The sequence below is a fragment of the Callithrix jacchus genome, chromosome 10 (genome assembly GCF_049354715.1).
Source record: "Callithrix jacchus isolate 240 chromosome 10, calJac240_pri, whole genome shotgun sequence".
NCBI classification, from domain to species: Eukaryota; Metazoa; Chordata; class Mammalia; order Primates; family Cebidae; genus Callithrix; species Callithrix jacchus.
The window spans coordinates 18,585,386-18,605,645 of NC_133511.1; the positions used below are offsets into that span (position 1 = coordinate 18,585,386).

The window sequence follows — 20,260 nt, forward strand, 5'->3', positions numbered from 1 at the left end:
CCCTTCCCCCACCCAACCCCCATCTCCAAGTATCAGCCCACAGCCGAGATCCCTGCCAGATTGAAGGCTGCGGGGAGCCCGGAAGTCTGGGTTCCGTAGCTGCCTCAGCGCTCTCCTCTACATCCCACCTCTGAGGCCCAGCGCAGGTGACCGCAGCCCACGCCTCTCTTGCCCCCAAAGGGGCTGCTTCACCCATCTGGGGAGCTAATTACCCAACGAAGGCAGGGGACGCTAGCCTTCCCCAGCTCCAGCGAGGACAAGGACCCGAGTAGCTGGAAACCTGACTTCACCTCTACCGTAGCCCCTCCCCTAGCGAACAGCCCCTCCCCCGTCCGCTGTGACCCCTCAGCTCTGCTGTGAATGACTCGGCCGAGCGAGCACCGCAGACTAGGCAGGAAGGGGTTAACGCAGCTACTGCGCTCGACGGGAGCGCCAGGTGAGGCACCGCCCATCCTGGCCTTCAGGTGTGTGGGTGGGGAAGAGGAGGGACAGTGACCTTAAGGGCTGCTTTTTTTTTTTGCCCCCTGGTGGCTAAATCTGGCTTAGCAGCCGCTGGCAAAAATATGCTCACAGGGGGATTCGTCGAAGAAGGACACTGGCAACAACAGCAGATGTTCCTCTCGTGGGAACGGCACCTTCCTAGGGAAGGAGATCATTCTGGGAAGGCTGGTGGAAGGAGGGAGCTCCCACGGTCCCTGCCACACCATCCCGATCAGCAGGCTGCCTCAGCCATTTCCAGATCCTTGCCTTAGGGGCTCTATTTGTGGGTCCCAAACACGTAGATGAGCATAGGAAAAAAACAGAAGATATAGGCCCTGTCCTCCCAGGGTCTTCATCTAATAGAGAGGGTCCATAGGAGAAAATTGCTCCTACCTTTTCTTTCTGTGCCCCACGCCTTCCCAGACCCAGGCATCAAATACAAACATCTAGCCTGGCTTCAAAGCTCCTACCAACTACCCCAACCCCCTTCAGCTTCTCTCCCTTCCAGCCAAGCTGCTTTCTGGGTCTCTCCGTGTAAAAAGACTCCGCTTGAGGGATTCCAGGTGCTCTTATCTCCCGCATGGCTGAGACCCTCCCTCCCATTTGCCCTCCCTGGTTAGCAAAGCCAATAATCTTGAAGAGCTCCTTCCCCTCCCCCTTTCAATTGCCTACGTTTCTCCCTCGCATTTCCCACTACTTCCTTTCAGGACCTCTTTTTGCATAGGCCGTTCACCCAATTGGAGACAATTCTGTCCTCCTTGTACCCTGTGATACCTCAATTGCCTTTTCTCCCAGCTCAATGGTAAGCCCTGAGTCCCAGCTACCGAGAGGGATGATCGCTTGAGCCCAGGAATTCTGGGCTGTGATGCACTATGCTGATGGGTATCCACACCAAGTTCAATGGTGACCTCCTTGGAGTAGGGGACTGCCAGGTTGACTAAGGAAGGGTGAACTGGCCTGGGTCAGAATGGAACAGATTGAAACTCTGGTCCTGATCATAGTGGAATTGGGCATTCCAGCCTGGACAACGTAAGGACATCCGTCTCTTTATTTTTTTTCAAATGCCAACTCAAAAAAAAAAAAAAAAAACTAGGCCAGGCACGGTGGCTCATGCCTGTAATCCCAGCACTTTGGGAGGCTGAGGCGGGCAGATCACCTGAGGTTGGGAGTTCGAGACCAGCCTGACCAACATGGAGAAACCCATCTCTACTAAAAATACAAAACTAGCTGGGCACGGTGGTGCATACCTGTAATCCTAGCTACTTGAGAGGCTGTCGGAGAATCACTTGAACCCTGGAGACGGAGGTTGCAGTTGCAGTGAGCCAAGATTGTGCCATTGCACTCCAGCCTGGGAAACAAGAGCAAGACTCCCTCTTAAAAAAAAAAAAAAAAAAAAAAAAAACTTTGGTCTGAAAGTCCAAAGTACAAGACCTTGGCCTAGTCACTCCCTGTCTCTGAGTTGCAATCTCTTCAAATGTAAAACAAGAGGCTTAGGTGCCTTTATCTTCATGTTCTTCTTTATCCTGTAGATAGCCATTAAATAGCTGGAGTGTTGAGAGAAAACACTCACTCAGCTCTGATCTGCATGGGGCTAGCAGAGCTCATGAACCCTGGAGAAGCTATCAGAGGCAGGGCCTCAGAGAAAGCCAGTCAGTCAGTCACCTGTGTCTCACCCACTGCCCCCTTGGTCTGGCAGTTCTTCCTGGGAACATCTCATTCTTGCCACCAATGGAAGGCAAGAGGCTTTCTGAGACTGTGCTGGAGGGGAGAGCATGCCCACAATACATGTAGTTACTGAATAATCTGCTTTAATATGTAGCACTATAGGACTTTTTGTTTGTTTGTTTTGCTTTTTTGTTTGTTTGTTTTTTTTTGAGACAGAGTTTCGCTGTTGTTACCCAGGCTGGAGTGCAATGGCACGATCTCAGCTCACCGCAACCTCCGCCTTCTGGGTTCAAGGCATTCTCCTGCCTCAGCCTCCTGAGTAGCTGGGACTACAGGTGTGCACCACCATGCCCAGCGAATTTTTGTATTTTTAGTAGAGATGGGGTTTCACCATGTTGACCAGGATGGTCTCGATCTCTTGACCTTGTGATCCACCAGCCTCGGCCTCCCAAAGAGCTGGGATTATAGGCGTGAGCCACCGCGCCCGGCCTGAGATGAAGTCTTGCTCAGTCGCCAGGCTGGAGTGCAGTGGCTCAGTCTCGGCTCACTGCAACCTCCACTTCCCAGGTTCAAGCGAGTCTCCTGCCTCAGTCTCCCGCGTAGCTGGAACAAGTGTGCACCACCATGCCCAGCTAATTTTTGTATTTTTTTCTTTTTTTTTTTTTAAGATGGGGTTTCACCCTGATGGCCAGGCTGGTCTCAACCTCCCGACCTCAGGTGATCCACCCGCCTTGGCCTCCCAAACTGCTGGGATTACAGGAGTGACCCACCGCGCCTAATTTTTCTATTTTTAGTAGAGACAGGCTTTCACCATGTTGGCCGAGATGTTCTCAATGTCTTGACCTCATGAACCACCTGACTCAGCCTCCCAAAGTGCTGGGATGACAGATGTGAGCCACTACGCCAGGCCAGAACTGTTATTTTTGAGAGATGGAATGTTCTCAGGTGAGGAAACTGCATGGTGAAGGTCTAGAGTGGTGAAAGGACTTGCCTAAAAACAGAAGGCTGGTGGTGATAGCCGGAAGAGGTACCCAGGCCTCCTGATTCCCCGTCCAGACTCTTTCCATGACACCACTGCAGCACTTGTTCCAACTTTCCAGTGGACTTCTTCCTGTGTCTTGCTCATTTCCCTGTGAGGCCATAAGATCTGGGAAGGCAAGCTTGGCCTCCTTAGGACATGCCCCAGAGCCTGGAGGCGTTTTCAGAACCTGTTGTCTCCCAAGTCCCCCTTTTCTCTCTCATCATGACCCTGTTTATATTTATGTAGCTCTCTTACTCGTTCTAAAAAGGCTTCCTTGGATTGTGGACAAAGTCCTGGGCCAGGCATAGCCCCAATCCCAGCCAGATCTAAAACCTACTCTGTGACTGAAAACAGATTGATTCACTTCCCTGGGCCTTGTGTTCTCCATCTGTCAAGACCCATTACCTGGGCAGGTGAGGCGGCTCATGCCTGTAATCCCAGCACTTTGGGAGGCCGAGGTGGGTGGATCACTTGAAATGAGGAGTTCAAGACCAGCTTGGCCAACATGGTGAAACCCCATCTCTACAAAAATAAGCTGGGCATGGTGGTGCGTGCCTGTGGTCCCAGCTACTCAGGAGGCTGAGGCAGGAGAATCGCAACAGAATGAGACTCCATCTCAAAAAAAAAAAAAAAAAAAAAATACCTAAAACCTCTTCTAACTCCTAGATTTGTAATCTCAGCTCTGAAATCCAAATCAGTAAGTGTTTTTTAAAGACATAGCTTTGGCCAAGAGCAGTGGCTTACACCTGTAATCCCAGAAATTTGGGACGCCAAAGTGGGTGGATCACATGAGGTCAGAAGTTCAAGGCCAGCCTGGCCAACATGATGAAACCCCATCTGTACCTAAAACGCAAAGAAATTAGTCAAGTGTGGTGATGCACATCTGCAATCCCAGCTATTTGGGAGGCTGAGGCAGGAGAATCGCTTGGACCTGGGAGGTGGAGGTTACCGTGAACTGAGATTGCGCCATTGCACTCTAGCCTGGGCGACAGAGCAAGACTCCCTCTCAAAAAAAAAAAAAAAAAAAAAAAAAGATGCTGAATAATTAAATGATATGAAGTTTATGCAGGCAGTGCAGATTGCATCCTCAGGTAGATCTGGTGGAGAAAGAGAAAACTGACCTGGGCCTGGAAGGACAGGCCAGGGACAGAGGCACACAGAGGTCCCAGTGAGGGGCAGGGAAAGAGCAAAAACAGGACGAATGTTGATGGGAAGGTAGTGAATCTCAAAGACCAACTACCTAGTTCAAGTTCTCTCTTTTTTTTCTGAAAAGTTGTCTCACATTGTTACCCAGGCTGGAGTGCAGTGGCGTGATTATGGCTCACTGAAACCTCAACCTTCTGGGCTCAGGGGATCCTCTCACCTCAGCCTTCTGCGTAGCTGGGACTACAGGCATGTACCATGACACCTAGCTAATTTTTGTATTTTTTGTAGAGATGGGGTTTCGTCATGTTGCCCAGGCTTGTCTCGAACTCCTGGGCTCAAGCAACCCTCCCGCCTTGGCCTCCCAAAGCACTGGGATTGTGAGCCACTGTACCCAGCCTTCAAATTCTTTTTGATGCTTACCTGTTTCCCAATGTCTCTGGCCAGCAGTGTATCAGCATCTTCTTCCTTTTTTTCCTTTCTTTCATTTTTTTTTTTTTTTTTTTTTTTTTTGAGACGGAGTCTCGCTCTGTCCCCCAGGCTGGAGTGCAGTGGTGCGATCTTGGCTCACTGCAACCTCAGCCTCCTGGGTTCAAGCGATTCTCCTGCTTCAGCCTCCTGAGTAGCTGGGATTACAGGCACCCGCCACCATACCAGCTAATTTTTGTATTTTTGGTAGAGATGGGGTTTCATTATGTTGGCCAGGCTGGTCTTCAACTCCTGACCTCATGATCCACCTGGCTCAGCCTCCCAAAGTGCCGGAATTAGAGGCGTGAGCCACTGCACCCGGCAAGCAGCATCTTCTTGAACACCTTCAGTAGCTGGGAGCTCACTGCCTCCCAAGACAGCTCACTCCATTGATGGACATCTGTTTTTCCTTCCTCCTAGCTGAACTTCATCTCCAGTGGTCTCCACAGAACTGAACTTTATTTTGAGCTGATCTCTTATCTCCTGGTAGTCCATGCACTGCCTTAGTGGGGGTGCACACTGTAAGTAGGTCTAATTCCTCCCCATGATAGCCCTTCAGGTATTTGAGCTTTAGTGGTCCCTACTCTTTTCTTTTGCCTAAATATTCCCAGGTCACAAAGCAATGACTCCCATTATAACACTTGGCCAATTTACACTAAAGCAAGATTATATGTTCTCCTTTATTCCAAATGCTGTATTTCCAGTAACATAACTAACATTGGATTTGCTCCTGGCAGCCACATTATGCTGATGCCCTTTTTTCTCTTTTTGAGATGGAGTTTCACTCTTGTTGCCCAGGCTGGAGTGCAATGGTGTGGTTGGTCTCAGCTCACTGCAACTTCTGCCTCCCGGGTTCAAGAGATTCTCCTGTGTCAGCTTCCCAAGTAGCTGGGATTACAGGCACTTGCCACCACATCCAGATAATTTTTTTTTTTTTTTTTTTTTTTTTTAGTAGAGACGGGGTTTCACCATGTCGGCCAGGCTGGTGTGGAACTCCTGACCTCAGGTGATCTGCCCACCTCAGCCTCCCAAAGTGCTGGGATTACAGGCATGAGCCACTGCACCCGGCTTGATGGGTTTTTTTCTTCCCTATCCCCTCTCCCCGACCGATGCTGATGTGTCAGACTGAACTTACTAAAACCACTGATTCTTTTTCACCTGAACTGCTTCTAAGCCATATCTGGCCCACTGTGCATTGCTGAGGTCGTACATAGATCTCTGATCACTCTATCCTGTTAGGTTTACCTAACCATTCTATACATAAAGATGATTTTTGGATCCTTGTCTTTCAGTGTTTACTACCCTGAAGGATTACATCTGTGAAATGTGATACTATATTTTCATATAAGCTGTTAATAAAAATATTTAACAGGAAAGAGATGGAGACAAAACCCGAAAGTACACAAACGTTCTTCTGGTTGGTCCCAATCCCACCACACTGAGAAGTAGCAAGAATAAACGGTTTTGTAGGTGGGATGGAGTCAGATCATAATGGGCCTCAAAAGAAGGAAATAGAAAGGCTGCGAAGGTTTTTGAGTAGAAGTGATACGAGGACCAATCTGGTAGAGCAAAAAACCAAAACACTGACCTTGGAACTCAGCAGATCTGGATCCGATCTGCACATCCAGCTTTATTGCTTATTGGCTGTAGAACTTTGTGCAAATTAACCACTCTGGGTATCAGTTTCTTCCCCTGTAAAATGGGATAACAACTACCTTTAGGATTTATTGTGAAGATTACATGAGATAGCATATATGAAGAGCCCAGTACATAACAGGTGCTCAATAAATGAAGAAGAAAAATGAGAGGGGAAGGAGGAGGAGAAGAAAGTCATGTTCAGAACAGGCCCAGGTCTAGTTCCCTCCCTCCTTCCCTTCCTCCCTACCTTCCTTCCTTCCTTTCTCTTTCTCTCTCTTTTTTTTTTTTTTGACAGAGTCATTCTCTATTACCCAGGCTGGAGTGCAGTGGCACGATCTCAGCTCACTGCAACCTCCACCTCCCAGATTCAAGCGATTCTCCTGCCTCAGTCTCCTGAGTAGCAAAGATTACAGGCACAGGGCACCACATCTGGCTAATTTTTGTATTTTTAGTGGGGGTTCACCATGTTGACCAGGCTGATCTTGAACTCCTGACCTCAGGTGATCTGTTCGCCTCAGCCTCCCATCCCTGGGATTACAGGCATGAGCCACCATGCCCAGCCAGGTCTGGTTTTCGAAGAAGGACTGCATTTGTAGTAAATCCAAGTGGGAAGTCCACCGCTGAGGCTACTGTGAGGGCTTAACATGACTCACTGGGGCTTGGTCTAGGGTAATATATATGGAATGGCAAAGAGAAGGAAGCAGATCCAAATGACATTTTCAAAGGAGAATTGATATACCTTGGACTCAAGTGAGGTCTGGAGGATGACAGAGAGAGGTGTCACAGGTAGCACCAAGGTCTTTACTCTGGGTCATGACCGGTAAGTACAAAGCGGGTGATGGTTTGCAGAAAATGGCTCATGTTTAGTCACTGAATTAGGCATGACACTAGGATACCCAGTGGATATGACCAGCGACGAGGTGAAGAGATTTGATTAGAACTTCAGAGAGGCTGGGCACGGTGGCTCGCGCCTGGAATCCCAGCACTTTGGGAGGCCGAGGCGTCAGATCATGAGGTCAGGAGTTCAAGACCAGTCTGCCAACATAGTGAAACCCTGTCTCTACTAATACAAAAATTAGCCAGGCATGGTGGCGGGTGCCTGTAGTCCCAGCTACTCAGGAGGCTGAGGCAGGAGAATCACTTGACCCCAGGAGGTGGAGGTTGCAGTGAGCCGAGATTGTGCCACTGCACTCCAGCCTAGGGGACAGAGTGAGACTCTGTCTGAAAAAAAAAAAAAAAAAAAAAAACTGCCGGGCAGGGTGGCACATGCCTACAGTCCCAGCTACTCAGGAGGCTGAGGTAGGAGGATCTCTTGAGCCCAGGAGTTCTGGGCTGTAGTGTGCTACGCCAATCGGGTGTCCATAATAAGATTGGCATCAATATGGTGACCTCCCTGGAGCGGGGGACCACCAGGTCGCCTAAGGAGGGATGAACCGGCCCAGGTCGGAAACGGAGCAGGTCATAACTCCCATGCTGATCAGTAGTGGGATCGCGCCTGTGAATAGCCACTGCACTCCAGCCTGGGCAACATAGTGAGACTCCATCTGTTTAAAAAAAAAAAAAAAAAGAACTTCAGAGAAAGAGAAGTCAGAGCCAAAGTTAGGTTTCTGGGAAGCACTCCATGCCAGTGGTAGCTGCAACTATTGGGTGAGGTCTCTGAGGGTGAGCTGGGAAGTGAACCAAGGACAGGACCCTGCAGGACACATCCAGAGCCATGCTAATTCTGATTTAGGGCTGGAAAAGAAACTGCTCAACACCACTTTCCCTCCCCACCATTCTCTGCCTTCTGGACAGAGTTGAACAGATCAACTCAACCTGACACACACCCACCCACTGCATCACTGGAAATAGACCTCTGTGCAGAGCCCACTGGAACCCAAACTCTCCAGGACTCTGCTTTTCTGTCCTGCTATCAGAAAGGACACAAGTTCTTGTCTAACCCACAGAACCCAGCTTGTTGCTGCAATCATGCACTCAAAAAGGGAGAGGCAGGAGGGATGCCATAGAAACTAACTTGGACAGGCCCAGTGCAGTGGCTCATGTCTGTAACCCCAGCACTTTGGGAAGCCGAGGTGGGTGGATACCCTGAGGTCAGGAGTTCAAGACCAGCCTGGTCAACAGGGCAAAACCCCATCTCTACTAAAAATATAAAAATTAGCCAGGCGTGGTGGTGCGCACCTGTAATCACAGCTACTCCGGAGGTTGAATCAGGAGAAACACATGAACCCAGGAGGCAGAGGCTGCATTGAGCAAAGATCACACCATTGCACTCCAGCCTGAGTAACAAAGCAAAACTCCGCCTCAAAAAAAAAAAAAAGTTGGGCACAGTGGCTCACACCTGTGATCTCAGCCCGTTGGAAGGCCGCAGTGAGCAGATCACCTGAGGTCAGGAGTTTGAGACCAGCCTGGCCAATGTGGTGAAACCCCATCTCTACTAAAAATACAAAATTAGCCAGGTGTGGTGGCAGGTGCCTATAATCCCAGCTACTCAGGAGGCTGAGGCAAGATAATCACTTGAACCCAGGAGGCGGAGTGAGCAGAGATCACGTCATTGCACTCCAGCCTGGGTGACAGAGTGAGACTCCGTCTCAAAAAATAAATAAAAAAAAGGAAGAGATTTGGACAGAGGCAGGTAGGGACACCTTCATGAAGAACAGGAGAGAAACAGAAGCTGAGGGGCAAAGGGAAGGGGAGGGCTGTGAGTACCTTGAAAGGCCCACTGAGAGAGAAGGAGAAAAGAGACTTAAGGAGGGGGCAGGAGAAAAGATTTGCTGAGAAGCTGCAGCTGAGAAAACTGTTGCCATGGTGATGGGTCCAGTGGAGGGAGTAGGAATATAAATGGGATTATGAGTTGGGGGAGTCTGTGTGTGTTGGGGGTGTTCAAAACTCAGAGGCTGTCCCCCTACACTGGGCCCTCCCCATGAGACCTTCCACTACCAGGAGCCTTTCCCAGAGGTCCTCCCTAGGCCAGGCAAAGGGATGCAGTGAGCAGAAGCACTGGAGTGGCCCAGGTCTCAGCATTCCCTCCCCTCCTCCCACAAAGCCCCCTCAGTGAAACAGAATATCCCTACACCCGTACCCCAGGTGCCCCCTGTCTCTTGGCGAGCCCTCTGCACGAACGCTCTTTTGTCTCGTTCCACCTCATCAGGTCCCCAAGGAGGAGAGGAGGACGTTTTGTTTTGTTTTTGAGATGTAGTCTCGCCCTGTCCACCAGACTAGAGTGCAATGGCTCGATGGATCTCGGCTCACTGCACGCTCTGCCTCCTGGATTCTAGCGATTCACCTGCCTCACCCTCCCAAGTAGCTGGGATTACAGGCATGTGCCACCACTTCTGGCTAAATTTTGTATTTTCAGCAGAGACAGGGTTTCATCATGTTGGTCAGGCTAGTCTTGAACTCCTGACCTCAAGTGACCCACCCGCTTCAGCCTCCCAAAGTGCTGGGATTACAGGCGTGAGCCACCGTGCCTGGCAAGGAGGACATTTTAAGCCCCTACTATGGGGCAAGCAGTGTGTTGGGCACTTTACGCCTTGTTTATTTGGTCCTCAGCAGGGTTTGGTGGGGTTGGTATTACCACCTCTATTCACGGACAGGAAGCAGGTCCAGGGCACAAGCTGGGCAGAGGGGGTGTAGTCCTGGCCCATCTGCTTCAAAGCCCATTCTCTTTCCCAACCCTGGCCTGCCTCGAAGGGCCTGTTTTCCATCCCCCGATGCCATCTCCTGCACCCTTAGGGCACTGCGGGCATCATGGGAGCGTCTCAGGGGATGGACTAGGGTGAGGCTCTAACTCCATTCTTGGAGACGAAGAGAACTGGGGAGGCTTGAGGAAAACATGCCACAGCCAGCGAGACTCCAGGCTTGGCGGGGAGGTACAGGGGAGCTCTGAACTCAGGGGTGGGGGAATGGGGAGGAAGGGCTGAGGTTGAGAGGCCCTGAGGGGGCTTGGGGGAAGCTTCAAGGCCCAGCCATTTCCGGCAGAGCAGAAACTCCCAGCATGGGCCACGTAGGGGGTTGGGGAAGCAACGAGTCTGGAGTCTCGAGTCTGGGAGTGGTGAGGGAGACTGCTGGGGGTGGCTATTTTCCTGCAGGTCCTAGCAAGTGGAAGTGGCTGGATGGAGGAAAGAAGGGGGAGCAGCTTCCCTCCTTCCTCTTCCCTCTGGTTTCTATGCAAATAACAGTTTTGCAAAGGGCACTGGTATCTGATGTGCATATCAAACAGGGCCCGGGGAGGTGGGAGAAGGCCAAGTTCAGGGCAGTGGCCTGGACAGCTGTGCCAAGAACAACCCCAACCCCAGGAGGATGGATGGGATTCAAAAGCATTCCCACCTGTTCCCATCATACCTGGCTGTTACTCCTGGTGACCAGGAAACATCCCCCACTGTTCTTTCAGGGGACTGGCCTGAGCCACACTCCAACTGGGAAGTCCCTGTTAATGGGTGGGTATTCAGAAATGCCTGAACTCCAAGAGGGGTTAAAGGGCACAATTCTGGCTGGGCACGGCGGCTCACGCCTGTAATCCCAACACTTTGGGGGACTGAGGTGGGGTGGATCACAAGGTCAGGAGTTCGAGACCAGCCTGGCCAACTTGGTGAAACCCCGTCTCTACTAAAAATACAAAAATTAGCTGGGCATGGTGGCGCATGCCTGTAATCTCAGCTAGTTGAGAGGCTGACACAGGAGAATCCCTTGAACCTGGGAGGTGGAGGTTGCAGTGAGCCAAGATTGTGCCACTGTACTTCAGTCTGGTGACAGAGCGAGACTCCATCTCAAAAAAAAAAAGGTCAAAATTCTGTTGGGTCCCTTGGCCACTGGGCTGGAGGTTCTGTCTTTGCCCTGCCTCTCGAGAGGATAGGGCTCCTTCCTCCACAAGTCTGGAGAGAAGGACGTCCCAGGATCAGCTTGCGTCATTCATACCTTTTCCACCCTCCACCAGCATCCCAGGAAGACCCTCCTCATCCTATTTTCCTGTGCCCATCAGAGGTTCTTTCAGACAACTCAGAAGGGGGCCCCGAAGGAGTCAGAAAGATCTAAGGAGGCCAAGCGTGGTGGCTCACGCCTATAATCCCAGCATTTAGGGAGGCCGAGGAAGGCGGATCACCTGAGGTCAGGAGTTCCAGACCAGCCTGGCCAACATGGTGAAACCCTGTCTCTACTAAAAATACAAAAATTAGCCAGACGGGGCCGGGTGCCGTGGCTCACGCCTGTAATCCCAGCACTTTGGGAGGCCGAGGCGGGTGGATCACGAGGTCAAGAGATCGAGACCATCCTGGTCAACAAGGTTAAGCCCAGTCTCTACTAAAAATACAAAAATTAGCTGGGCATGGTGGTACACGCCTGTAGTCCCAGCTACTCGGGAGGCTGAGGCAGGAGAATTGCTTGAACCCAGAAGGTGGAGGTTGCAGTGAGCCGAGATCGTGCCCTTGCACTCCAGCCTGGGTAACAACAGCAAAACTCCATCTAAAAAAAAAAAAGAAAGTTACAGAAGTTACAGTTGGCGGTTTTTTGCAAGCTGGGAGGGGGTCGTAGGGTATGGAGTCATGAGGTTGGCCAAGCTGGGAGGGGGTCATGGGGTGTGGAGTCACGATGTTGGCCAAGGTTGGTTACAAAGTCCAACGGCCTGAAATAAGAAACAGTAAAGTGCTCTAGCATCTGTGTCCGAAATAGTGCAATAAAACAAAACAAAACAAAAAAAGAAACAATGGAGAATGTCTCAGGCTAGTTAGGCACGACAGGAGTTGGTCGTTTCTTCCAGGAACTCATCTGTGGTGTACGTGCAGGCCACAGAGATTACCATGCCGTTCGTGGCGCATTCAGACCTTACAGTGGCACACACCTGTAATCCCAGCTACTCCGGAGGCTGAGGCACAAGAATCGCTTAAATCCAGGAGGTGGAGGTTGCAGTGAGCTGAGATCTCACCACTACACTCCAGCCTGGTGACAGAGCAAGGCTTTGTCTCAAAAACAAAAAGAAAAGAAAAGAAAAAATATCTAAGGAACTACACGGTGGTGGTGGATCCTTCCCTTCCCTCTCCTTCCCGCCCCAGGCTCTCTGGTCTCTTAGCCTTTCACTGAGTCCTAGGCCCTCCACATAGCCATTTAGTCCTTCAGCATCCTCTTGCCCAGCCTGGCCCTCTCATTTGCAAACCCTCCAGTTTGAAGAGATTTCCAATGACTTCTCTGACTTGCCAAATCCAAGGAGCACATTTCAGCACATCTCTTCAGTTCCCTGTGGTCCTGATGCTGCTCCATGTGCTTCCCACAAGCATCTTCCTTGGGCACCTGGGATACTGCTCCCTCCTGGCTCTTCTTTTTTCTTTTGGGGAAGCTTCTGGGTTTCCTTTGAGTCTCCTGTTTTCCTTCGCCCATAAATGTTGGGACTTCCCAGGCTCTGTCCTTGACCTTGTCTTCTCACTCAGCATGCACTCCCTCCTCTCCATGGCTTCAGCTGTCATGCCTGAGCTGACCACCTTTCCTGTGCTCCAGACCACACATCCAGCCACCTTCAACATGCCTACACCTGGGTGTCCTTTGGGCACCTCAACTAGCAAGTTCAAGACCCAAACATCTCCACCCATCCCCTCCCCACGAACTGCCCCTCCCACCCCCACTGTGTTCTCTGGCTCCCGACGGTGCTGTCATCCACCCTGCTTCCCAAACCGGGACCGGGAAGCAGGTCCTCCTAAACTCTGCTCCCCAAACCCCACACACCTGTCCCAGACAAGCCATCACAAGACCCTGCCAAATTTGCCTTCTGCCTAGAGCAGTAGCCCATGCCTATAATCTCAGCACTTTGGGAGGCTGTGGTGGAAGGATCTCTTGAGCTCAGGAGCTCAAGGCCAGCCTAGGAAACATATCCAGACCCTGTATCTACAAATAAAAGTTTAAAAAATAAGCTAGGCATGATGGTACACACCTCCCAGTGAAGTTGGGAGGCTGAGACAGGAGGGTCACTAGAGCCCAGGCTTGTGCTGCAGTGAGCTATGTCTTGTCACTGAACTTCACCGGCGGCAACAGTGGAAGATCTTGTCTCAAAAAAAAGGCTCTCTCTTCTCCCCAAATCTTCTATCGTCTTTTGTTGCCTAGGATATGATTTTTTTTTTTTTTTTTTTTGGAGACAGAGTCTCACTCTGTCACCCTGGCTGCTGCAGGTATGTGATCTTGGCTCACTGCAGCCTCCACCTCCCAGGTTCAAGCAATTCTCCTGTCTCAGCTTCCCCAGTGGCTAGGCTTACTGGCATGTGCCACCATGCCCAGCTAACATTTGTTGTTGTTTTTCCTCAGACAGAGTCTTGCTCTGTCGCCCAGGCTGGAGTACAATGGTGCGATCTTGGCTTACTGCAACCTCAGCCTCCCGGGTTCAAGCGATTCTCCTGCCTCAGTCTCCCAAGTAGCTGGGATTACAGGTCCACGCCACCATACCTGACTACTTTTTGTATTTTTAGTTAGAGATGGGATTTCACCATGTTGGCTGAGCTGGTCACGAACTTCTGACCTTGTGATCCACCCACCTCAGCCTCCTAAAGTGCTGGGATTATAGGCGTAACCTAACGAGCCCAGCCAAGTTTGGTATTTTTAGTAGAGACAGGGTTTCACCATATTGACTAGGCTGGTCTGAAACTCTTGACCTCAAGGAATCCACCCAAAGTGTTAGGATTACAGGCGTAAGCCACCACGCTCTCCTAGAATCTGATCTTAGCCTCTAAATTGTCTCCCATCTATTCATCCAACACAATCTCTACAGTGCAGCAAGAGCCAATCATATTCAATACAATCTCATCATCACACTCTTCAAGGGCTTCCTTTTATCCTTAGGTTCAAAATTAAAATTCCTTAAAGGGCCTTTAAAAGCCTTCCATCTTTTCCCAGCTACTTCACCAGTGACTTCTCCAAATTCTACTCTGACCTTCCAGTGGGCCCATTCTCTGACTTTGTGCCTTTGCAGGTCTCTCAGCCTGAATCAGTCTTCCCTCTTCCACCTCTCTCTCCACCTTCACTTTGCTAACTCCTACTTAACTTGTAGGTCTCCACTTAGTTACTACTTCCTCCAGGTGGCTCTTCCACACTAGCAAGCTCACATAAGTTGCCCTTGGGTGAGAAGCCCCTTCAGCAAGTTATGTCACTTCTCTGTGCCTTAACTTCCTCATTAATAAAATGAGGCCGGGCACAGGGGCTCACGTCTGTAATCCCAGCACTTTAGAATGCCAAGACAGGCAGATCACGAGGTTGGGAGTTTGAGACCAGCCTGGCCAATATGGTGGAACCCTATCTCTACTAAAACTACAAAAATTAGCTGGGTGTGGTGGCACACGCCTATAATCCTAGCTACTCTGGAGGGTGAGGCAGGAGAACTGCTTGAACCCAGGAGGTAGAGGTGACAGTGAGCCAAGATCATGCCATTGCACTCCAGCCTGGGTGACAGAGTGAGACTCCATCTAAAACATAAATAAATAAAAATAAAAAATAGGCCGGGCATGGTGGTTCACACCTGTAATCTCAGCACTTTGGGAGGCCGAGGCGGGCTGATCACCTGAGGTCAGGAGTTCAAGACCAGCCTGGCCAACATGGTGAAACCCTGTCTTTATTAAAAGAAAATAAATAATAAATAAATAAATTAAATAAATAAATAAAAATAAAAAATAAAACCTGCCTCACAGAGGTTGTTATCAGTATTAAGCAATAACATATATGTAACGGGGCCAAGCATGGTGGCTCATACCTGTAATTCCAGCACTTTGGAAGGCGGAGGTGGGTGGATCATGAGGTCAGGAGTTCTAGATCAGCTTGGCCAACATGGTGAAACCCCATCTCCACTAAAAATACAAAAATTAGCTGGGTGTGGTGGCATGCACCTGCAGTCCCAGCTATTTGGGAGGCTGAGACAGAAGAATAGCTTGAACCTGGGAGGTAGAGGTTGCAGTGAGCCGGGATCCAGTCACTGGACTCCAGCCTGGGTGACAGAGAGAGACTCCATCTCAAAAAAAAAAAAAAAAGAAAAGAAAAGAAAAGAAAATACATGTAAAAGAGTTAACATGCCTGGCATATGGTAAACATATCATCATTATGATTATGATTATTTTGAGACAGGGTCTTGCTGTGTTGCCCAGGCTGGAGTACAGTGGTACAATTTCAGCTAACTGCAACCTCTGCCTTCTAGGCTCAAGTGATTCTCCCACCTCAGCCTCCCAAGTACCATGCCTGGCTAATTTTTTGTATTTTTAGTAGAGACAGGGTTTGACGGTGTTAGCCAGGATGGTCCCCATCTCCTGACCTTGATCCACACGCCTCAGCCTCCCAAAGTGCTGGGATTACAGGCATGAGCCACCATGTCCGTCCTATTTTTTTCTTATTTTTGTGGAGAGGGAGTCTTGCTATGCTACCCAGACTGGTCTCAAACTCCTCAGGGGATCCTCCAGTCTTGGCCTCCCAAAGTGTTAGGATTATAGGCATGAGCCATCACACTCAGCCTAAATGGATGGAGTTTTGAGGAAAGCGGATTACCCTCTATTATGTGGATGAGCTTCATCCAATCAGTTCAAGGCTCTAATAAAACAAAGACTCACCTCCAGCAAGAAACAAGGCTTTATTTATTTATTTATTTATTTATTTTTACTGAGACCCATCTCTACAAAATTAAATTATTTTTTCTTTCTTTAAATTTAATTTTTTTTTTTTTTTTTTGAAACGGAGTTTCACTCCTGTTACCCAGGCTGGAGTGCAATGGCGAAATCTCGGCTCACTGCAACCTCCACCTCCTGGGTTCAAGCAATTCTCCCTCCTCAGCCTCCTGAGTAGCTGGGATTACAGGCACGTGCCACCATGCCCAGCTGATTTTTTGTATTTTTAGTAGAGATGAGGTTTCACCATGTTGACCAGGATGGTCTCGATCTCTTGACCTTGTGATCCGCCCGCCTTAGCCTCCCAAAGTGCTGGGATTACAGGCGTGAGCCACCGCGCCCGGCCCCTTTTTTCTTTCTTTTTTTGTTTTTGAGACAGTCTCACTTTGTAGTCCAGGCTGGAGTGAATTGGTGCAATCTCAGCTCACTGCAACCTCCACCTACTGGGTTCAAGTGATTCTCCTGCCCCAGCCTCCTGAGTAGCTGAGATTACAGACACCTGCCACCACGCCTGGCTAATTTTTTTGTATTTTTAATAGAGACAGAGTTTCACCATGTTGGCCAGGCTGGTCTCAAACTCCTGACTCAGGTGATCTGCTTGCCTCAGCCTCCCAAAGTGCTGGGATTACAGGTGTGAGCCACCTTGCCAGCCAAATTTTTTTAATTTTCATTTTTAAATTATTTATTTATTTATTATTATTATTTTTTTTGAGATGGAGTTTCACTCTTGTTACCCAGGCCAGAGTGCAATGGCGCGATCTCGGCTCACCACAACCTCCGCCTCCTGGGTTCAAGCAATTCTCCCGCCTCAGCCTCCTGAGTAGCTGGGATTACAGGCACACGCCACCATGCCCAGCTAATTTTTTGTATTTTTAGTACAGACAGGGTTTCACCATGTTGACCAGGATGATCTCGATTTCTTGACCTCGTGATCCACCTGCCTCGGCCTCCCAAAATGCTGGGATTACAGGCTTGAGCCACCGCGCCCGGCCTAATTTTATATATATATATATTTAAGACGGGGTTTCACCATGTTGGTCAGGCTGGTCTTGAACTCCCGACCTCAGGTGATCCAAAGTGCTTGGATTACAGGTGTAAGCCACCGCATCTGCACGAAATTTTCTTTTCTTTTTTTTTGGAGAAAACTCCATTTTATTATGGAAAGTTAAAAAGACAAAGAAAACAAAACAGGCAACTGCTAAAGGTGGCACAACAGGAGAGGAGAGGTGAGGTGTTTCCTTTGCCACCCCACACCATCTCAATTCAGTTCGATTCTGAACCACTAGGAGAAACAGAATTAAATAACTATCGAGGGTACAGAGTTAAGATTTCCAGCCTTCCCTCTTGAGGAAAACTGAGACAAAGTAATACTGAGAAAAAGTGGAGGAAGCCGCACCTTCAGGTCACTCCAATGAGGAGACAGGAGGGGACAGAGGAGAGAATTCCACACAGACACAGCAAGTAAGCGTGGCTTGTAAACCTGGGACTTTGGCAGGTGGAGCTGGGAGCTGGTGGAATTTGTAAACCAGGCTGTGGTCAAGAGAGGACGCAGGAGCTGTAAATAAAGGGGCAGTGACCTAGGAAATAAAGGAGATGTGCCTATAAATGGAATGGGGTCTGGGCCTCCCAGAGAAATGAGTGCTTAAATCCTAAGATCCCCCATGGGATGGTGGGGAGGAAGGCGATGGGAAGAGCGTACCCTGCCACAGGGGTCAGGTGCACTCCATCTCCACCCTCCGGGAGTTCTGTGCTCCTTCTCAGAACTTGGTGCTCACTCTTGGATCACCTAGGATGCACCAGCACTTTTAACCCCACTCACACTAGGGACTTTGGATTAGGGTAGAAACTGGGCAATTGGCTCTGCCCCCAGAAACAGGGTGGGGAAAGCAAGTCAGAAGATGGTGGTTGCCCTTCCCTGCCAGGCTCATTATTAGGGTCTGTCTGCCCTGAATCTTCCAGGCTCCAGGATCTTCAGTTATACGAAGGAGAGACGTATATTCCTATAATGGAAGATGGTCACCGCCAGCAGGACTCATCCACAATCAGGGCCTTGGTGCGAAGCCCACCCTGGAGCTCTGGCTGCAGCAGCAGCAGCTCTTCCTCATCCTCTTCCTCGTTGGGTTGGGCTGCTGGGGGGTTGGGGGAACTGGGGACCTCAGGCTCCGAGCCCAGCTCCTCTAGTACTGAACTCTCGGAGGGGTCTTCAGGGCTGTCTCGCTGAAGGAGATCTTAAGCTGTTTGTGGTGTCTTTCGGGGGACCCCTTAGCAAGGCAGCTGCAGCTGAGATGGAGGTAGCCCTCCAGAACCAAGATCTCCTCGGCAGTTGGGTACCGCTTCTTCCCAGCCCCCGGGGCTACAGCATCAGCTGTGGCTGGAGAGGCTGGGGTGGCTGGGGGAGTCGTAGGGGGCACAGACCGCCGGGGGTTGACGGTGAAGGTGTGTCCACTACGGCGGGGGGCCCCCACCCCTGGCCCTGCCTTCACCCCATAGAACAGGCGGCTCATGAGGTGATCCCCAGGAGGTTAGGGGGCAGTTAGGGCTGGGGGTGGGGGAGACAGAGGGGCTGGTGGTGGGGGCTGGAGTTCCACTCCGAAATTTTCTTAATTTCTTAATTTATTTTTTAATTTTTGAAAGGGAGTCTCACTCTGTCACTAGGCTGGAGTGCAATGGTGCAATCTCAGCTCACTGCAACCTCCACTTCCTGGGTTCGAGCTGTTCTCCTGCCTCAGCCTCCTGAGTAGCTGGGACTACATATGCCCACCGCCATGCCCAGCTAATTTTTTTTGTATTTTTTGTAGAGATAGGGCTTCACCACATTGGCCAGGATGGTCTCTAATTCCTGACCTTGTGATCCACCTGCCTCAGCCTCCCAAAGTGCTAGAATTACAGGCATGAGCCACGATGCCCTGCCAGGAATTTTTTTTTTTTTTCTGAGACGGAGTCTTCGCTCTCTGTCACCCATGCTGGAGTGGCCCAATCTCAGTTCACTGCAACCTCTGCCTCCGGGGTTCACATGATTCTTGTGTCTCAGCCTTGCAAGTAGCTGGGATTACAGGCGCATGCCGCTACACCCAGCTGATTTTTGTATTTTTAGTAGAGGTAGGTTTTTGCCACATTGGCCATCCATAGCTGGTCTTAAACTCCTGACCTCAGGTGATCCGCCTGCCTTGGCCTCCCAAAGTGCTGGGATTACAGGCGTGAGCTGCCACACCCGGCCAAAACAAGGAATTTTGCCAGCAGACTGCCTTTGGACTTGAACTGTAACTCTTTCCAGAGTCTCTGTCTCTGGCCTGTGCCCTCTCCATCACAGTTTTGGACTTGCCAAGCCTCCACAATCATGTGAGCTAATTCCTTAAAATCTCTCTCTCTCTCTCTCCATATATATATATATATATATATATACACACACACACGCACACACACACACCCTGTTGGCTCTGTTTCTCTGGAGAACCCTAATACAGTTGGTGCCCCAGTAGTCCCCCAGCTCAGCTGGGCCATCACCACCAAGTATAGCCTTCCTCGAGGCTCTTTGTAGCTGCACCCGCTCCTGACAACAGCTATTTCAAGCACTTGCCCCTCTCTGGCCCCCAAACCCTTCTCCCCTCTGAGTTTCCTATTTCTCAGGAAAAGCAGATGCCTCCAGAAAGGAGCTCCCTTATTTCTCGCATCTTCTGCCTTTCCCACCCCAACCCCCAAAAAAGCATCGCATTTTCCGCATCATCACCCCCATTCTTCTCTCTGCTGGGAAATGTCACCCTTTTGGCCAAAGGCTAACCTGAACCCCAATTTCTTCCTCTTTCAAAAGTCCCTCAATCCGTTTTACTCATCTCTCTCCTGCATCTTTAACTTTAAAAACAAAACACACAGTGGCGTGCTGGTCGTCTCAGCCATTTGGGTGGCTAAGGCAGGAGGATCACTTGAGTCTAGGGATTTGAATCCAGCCCGGGTGACATAGTGAGATTCCCAACGCTAAAAAACAGAACAAAACCCAGGAAATCAAGAGAGAAAATCAATGAAAATAAAATCTGGAAAAGAGTCATTATATATATATATGTAGTAGTTTTTGCTTTTTTTGAGAGAGTCTTACTCTGTCACCAAGGCTGGAGTACAATGGCGTGATCTCAGTTCACTGCAACCTCCGCCTCCTGGATTCAAGCGATTCTCCTGCCTAGACAGGCAGACTGTCCTAAGGTTTGTCTTTTTAAATATATATATATTTAGGCCGAGC

The 20,260-nt window shown here is 49.9% G+C and overlaps 1 pseudogene; it reads right to left on the bottom strand.

Moving 5' to 3' along the window:
• Nucleotides 1-17,127: 17,127 nt before the first annotated feature.
• Nucleotides 17,128-18,619, bottom strand: LOC144577963 (phostensin pseudogene; annotated as a pseudogene).
• Nucleotides 18,620-20,260: the final 1,641 nt, after the last annotated feature.